Source organism: Macaca thibetana, chromosome X (assembly GCF_024542745.1).
Source record: "Macaca thibetana thibetana isolate TM-01 chromosome X, ASM2454274v1, whole genome shotgun sequence".
In the NCBI taxonomy this organism is placed as follows: domain Eukaryota; kingdom Metazoa; phylum Chordata; class Mammalia; order Primates; family Cercopithecidae; genus Macaca; species Macaca thibetana.
The window spans coordinates 130754370-130760507 of NC_065598.1; positions in this window are offsets into that span (position 1 = coordinate 130754370).

The window sequence follows — 6138 nt, forward strand, 5'->3', positions numbered from 1 at the left end:
GTGCAATTCATCCCCCTTTCATTATCAAGTTCATCACCCCCAACCAGTAGATGACCCCCTCCTTTGACTCTAGATGGAAATTGATGAAGAGACCAAAATGGCCAGCTGACAGTATCTATCTGTTCTCAATGGAATTACTGTTATGTCCCTTGGCGAAAGCATTTCTTCCTTTGGAACTAAGACTTCTAGTTCAGCAGAGCCTCAAGTCAGAAAAATAAGCATTTTTGCTAGTCGACCACTGGGGTGAAAAGTGAGTAGAGACACTCCCAATTGTACTTCTTGATTCTAGGACCCATGAATCCTGACTATGGGAGAGAAAGCAAACTATGTTGGATGCAGATAAACAGCAAACACTGCTTCCTAAAAGTAATTTCTCAGACCTGCAAGGTATTGCCACCTAGCTAGTACTATAACTGAGTTCCACAAGGCCATTCCACTGTTCTGTTGATCCAGTCACTTTAAGATAATGGGGGGCACTTTGGGAGGCTGATGTGGAGTTCCAGACAAGGTGGGAAAAGCACTACCATCTCTTAAAAAAATGATGGGGGATAGAGGCATATACATAATAAGACCAGTGAATTTCTATGAGCATGGGCCCATTGCTGCACTTTTTATTTTCTGTGAAGCGAGTGCCATTTTTCGAGGTGATGCTGTGTGGAATACCATGATGGTAAATAAGGCATTTTTCTAAGTGCACAAATGTTGCTTTTCTCAGAGTACTGTGGGTGGGAAGGAAGATCCATAATCAGAATAAGTGTCTATTTGAGTAAGAACACAGCCCTGCCCCTTCCATAGTGGAAGTGGTCCAATGTAATTATCTGCCATCTGGTAGCTGGCTGTGATCACTCTGCAGGCAGGTGTCATATAAGAGGCTCAGTGTTGCTCTCTGTTTCTGGCAGATTGTACACTCAGCAATGACTGTGGTGCAGCTAAAACCAAGTTCTTGTCACACGACCAGGAAAGATTAGGTTCGCAGACACATTGAAGGGTGAGGAGCGGAATTTATTGGTTGAAAAGGAAAAATAGGAAGGAAAAAATATCTCTCAGCAAAGCAGGAGGGAGTCCTGCTAACAAGTCCCCATCTCACAGATTGATTCTGGACCACCACACAGGAACCGAAGAGACCAGGCTCCCCACCACCACCCCTGCACTAGCTGCAAACTTTCTGTGGCTCCACATCCTTCCCCCAGTACCCATGTCACCATTATTAAGAAAGAATCAGTTGGAAAAGGGCGAGCAAACAGTGGCGATTCTCCCTGTGGATCGTGGGTTACATTTGGGACCAGCAGTCTGGTTTTTCAACCTTCAGGCCATTTTAGGCTTGAAGGCAGGTTTCACCGGGAATCCTTGGCTGTCTCATATCTCTATCAACTGTAGCCAGGTTGGCCTTGGTGAATGGAAGTCCATGCTGCTGAAGCATAATCTCTATCCCTGTCACCTTGGCCACTTTGTGAGCCCGTGAGGTTATGACACAAGTGTTGGGGAAAGAGGCTGATTAATATCTAGATAATAAGTACCTTATCCTTCAGATTATTAAAATTCTTCTCTGCTGAGGTTACCCTTTGCTGAGAACTCTCATGAGACCCAAATATCTCATAGCCCTGGCCATCTCTCCTCCACACAAGAGTATTGCTCAACGTTCTTCCCTCTGGGAAGATTTCCCTTCACCACTGTCCTTCAGGACTACACAGCTGTCCACTTCTGGCTTTTGTGGTAGGCAGGCATTATAGACGGACTGAATATTTGTGTCCTCTGAGAATTCATACGATGAAACCCTGACTCCCAATGGGATGATATTTGGAGGTGGAGCCTTTGGAAGGTAATTAGGTTTAGATGTAGTCATGATGTTTGGGTCCCTATGATGAGATTAGTGCCCTTATAATTACAGAAAAGGGAACTTGTTCTTCCATGCCTCTTCAACATTTGAGGATACAGCAAGGTGGCTGACTGCAAGTTAGGAAGAGGACGCTCACCAGAATTTGAGCATGCTGGCACCCTGTTCTTGGACTTCTAGCCTCCAAAACTATGAGAAAGAAATGTCTGGTGATGAAGTCACCCAGTCTGTGGTATTCCATGGTAGCTGCTCAAACTGAGACAGCTGTAGTCTGATTCCCCAGGTTCCCATCTCCTGTATACTCAATCAAGCATTAATCCAAATACTACTATGGTGGGATTTTGGTGGATAATTAAAGTCTCAAGTCAATTGACCTTGAGACATGGAATTGGTGTGGGTGGGCCAGACCTGGCAGGGGAATCGTTGAAAAGCAGAGCATTTTTCTTACCAAGGAGCAGAAGAAGAGGTAAGAGAGTCAAAGCACAAGAAGGATGTGACACAGTAGGCCCGCTTTCAGGATAATACCGTGCTCCTGAAAAGGTATATAGGGTGGCAATAGGTGTTTAGAGCAGTCCCTGGATGACAGCCAGCGAAAACGTGGGAGCCACTTTCCTACCACCTCAAGGAACTAGATCTAAATGGGCAATAACCTGAATAAGTTTAGAAATGGATTATTCCACAGTCTCCACATCAGCACCCAGTTGGCCTGACATTTTGAGTTGGCCTTGGGAGACACTCAGCAGAGAGGCCAGTTGAGCCTTCCCGGTCTTGATCTGCAGAGCTGTGGATAGTAAATGTGTGTTATTTTAGGCTGCCCAATTTGGGGTAATTTGTTATGTGGCAATAGAAAACTAATACAGGTGCTGCCAGCCCATTATAAAGAAAAAATAGTAAGTAAGCCAGGCCTAGAGATTTTTTTATTGTTTGTTTTTGAGACAACTCTGTTCATAAGGAACCCCCCTCGGAGCCATAGGTGTGGGTTCAGAGAGCTTTTTCGTGTACTAGGCCAAACTCAGAAGTAGCAGATTTTCCAGTCATTAGCAGATAAGTCACAGTAGCGCACCCCAATGAGGTACATGTTACCACCATCACAAACTAAGGAGGCCCACTATTTCTTGTGTCCCCTTTGAGTGACAGGAAGGGTGAGATGTACCAAGTTGTTCACCTGATAAGTACTATGTTGACATGCCTCTGAGCACTTGACCACTAAATATTTCACTGAGTTTAAAGGCCCCTGATTTTTTGTGTGAATCGATACTTAGGTTGTCATGTCAGTATGTTACCAGTGTGTCTAGAGTAGTTGCTAGGTCCTGCCCAGTCAGCATAATATCATCAATGCAAAGTAATGATGTCACATGGTTGGAAGAAAAGGAGATCAAGATCCCTAAGGACTAGTTTGGGTCATAAATTTATGATGCAGGATACTTTCTTGACCCCTTCACAGGACTTGTGACAGGGGTGCCCAGCCACTTTGGCACCAACAGGAGCAAACACCTTTTCCTAGGGTCCGCCTCACCGCACCCCTCATGGGAGGGAGCACATAGGCAAGTGAGTGTGGGAACTGGCCAGCTGCTTTGGCACTGGCAGGAGCAAACTCCGTCCAGGCTCTGTGGCAGCATCCAGATAGGAGTGCCTGCGACCCGAAGGTGCCAGAGTGCATGTTACAATGCTCTCTTAGCTCCACTATCCACGGACAGCAGTGTGTTATCAGTGTGTGGTACCTTTGCCTCATTGCGTGGGGTGGCTGCCCTCTGTCAGCAAGGGCAAAGGGCCAGTGCGACAGCCTTTTTGGGTACCCACACGTCGTGGGTACCAAATTCTTGTCTGGTGCCCAAGAAGAATGAGGCCACACAGATGAACTGAAGGATGGTGAGTGCAGAGAATTTTATTGTGCAATGAAAGCAGCTCTCAGCAGAGAGGGGAGCTGGAAAGCGTATGGGAAGGGCAGGTCGCTCTCCCCTGAAGTCAAGTCGCCTCTCTGCCTCACTTCTCCGAAGTCAAGTTGCTTCTCCTGGACATACAGCCATCGCCTCTGAAGTGAAGTCAACTCTCCCTGATGTCCAGCTATTTCTCCTCTCTACTGGCTGAATCTGGAGTCTTTATAGGCATGGGATGGGGAGCAGGGCAGGCTGTAGGTAGTTTTGGAAAAGGCAACATTCGATTGGTAAAAAGACATTATTCAGAAAGAACAATTGACAGAGAGCAGCCAAACTGAGGTAGAAGTTCTCACTCCAGGTTTTTCAGCTTGAAGATGGGGTTTCACCAAAGAACCACCCTTGTCTGCCTAGAGTTTCTCTGCCTCCTGCCTCTATCACTTAGAGAGCTAATATAAGACTGAGGTAGGAAGGAAAAGGGGTTTTGCTGGTCTTGCCAGATGAAAGCAAACAGTTCCTCATGATCTTTAAAAAACACGTATAAAGAAAAAGGCATTCACATGATCACATACACGCGCGCACACACATACACACACGCATATATGTGTGTATATATGCGTATATAATGTTAAATACCTATCTAATTTTAAACATATCTCTGCCTACGTAAAAGGGAGTTGTTATGTACAATTGGTCTGATATAGTATGTTTACATGACTATTCCATCTCTATAAGGCTCTTAGGCTCTTATCTCACGTATAATACTGAATAAGGGGCAAACATTTCTGGACTTGCCAAACCATATTTTGTGCTAGAAGAATAGAGTGGAAGCACCTGGTGAGGGTGCGTTTGCCGAAATACTGCCCTCAGTAAGCAGAGAGGCTCTCACCCCAAATATTTGAGGCTCCTGGATCTGGGCAAGGAGCAGCCCTGTGCAGCAGGCAGGCTGGATATTTGGCTCCTTAAACTCTATTCCAACTCTAGCTGCCTATGACCTGGGATGGGTCTTTTCCTTCTTGGGGCCTCATTTGTATCTCTGGAAAAGGACAATCCTGGGATAACTGATCTCTGATGTTTCTTGCCGCCTTGACAGTCGTGTCTGGGTAAATTGCTTTCCCTGGCCACAAGAGTGGTGTGTTTCCGTAATTCCTTTATTCTAAAGACTTTTGAAAGCCACTTTGTTGGAATACCAATCATTTCCCATCAGGAGCTTAAAACAATCCTCAGAGACTCATTATGATGTTTCCTTCATTCAACAAATGTTCCTTGAGGGTTTTCTAGTGCTGGTTCTCTCCTAGACATTGGGGAGATGATGGTGAAAAATTCACATGGTTGGCATTTCACCATCTTACGCATCAGGGTACCTCTGGTTGCAATGAGCAGAGAATCTGCCTGCCTGTGGGAGTGGCCCAGGGCATCACACAGTGAGAAGTCTGCAGGGAAGCAAGCAGGGTAGGGCCAGGACTTGGTTCAGATGAATGAGGCAAAATTTTGAGGGAAAACAAGGCACTTGGTAATGAAGATGAATTGTAGTTTGCCCTAATCTTTTTTTTCTTTTCTGAGACAGAGTCTAGCTCTGTTGCCCAGACTGGAATGCAGTCATGCGATCTCTGCTCACTGCAACCTCCACCTCCCGGGTTCAAGCCATTCTGCTGCCTCAGCCTCCTGAGTAGCTGGAACTACAGGTGTGCACCACCACACCCAGCTAATTTTTCTATTTTTAATAAAGATGGGCTTTCACCATGTTGGCCAAGCTGGTCTCGAACTCCTGACCTCAGGTGATCCACCCGCCTTGGACTCCAAAAGTTCTGGGATTACAGGCCTGTGCCACTGCATCCTGCCCATAATTTTTTAAAGATCAAAATTAATACAAAACTTCCACAATGAGCAAAATATCGAAATTTAAAATAAAGGCAAGATTTGTTGTTGCACCTGCAGAGCCCTGAGCATCATGCACATGGAGGAGACTTGTGGGTGCCACAGGCCTCTGATTTAAAAACGTCTCACTTGCAGTTTTCTGTGTGACCACTGCTTCCTTCTGAGGGAAGCTGGCAATTGTTCCCTTTCTATGCTCATGCAATCCATAGTGCCACAGGGTGGAAAAAAGAAATAGTTTGATTTAATTACAAATATCTCTGTGCAATTTTTGAAAATATTCTAAAGAACATTCAAGTGGGTCATGCAAATTTTATTCATTAAAATATTTGACTTTTCAGAAATGGAATTTCATCAAATATCAAACATTTTCTGAAATAGTATTCTTTCCCAGGAAAATAGCAATTATCAAACTACCTTTATACTTTATCCACTGAAGACAGTTATGAAAATTACACTGGTGTTCACTTCATTTTTAAAAAATTAATTTTCAAGAGTTTTTGAAAGTCAGATTTGATAAGAAGCCTGGTGTGAACTTTTTTACTCTTTATAACT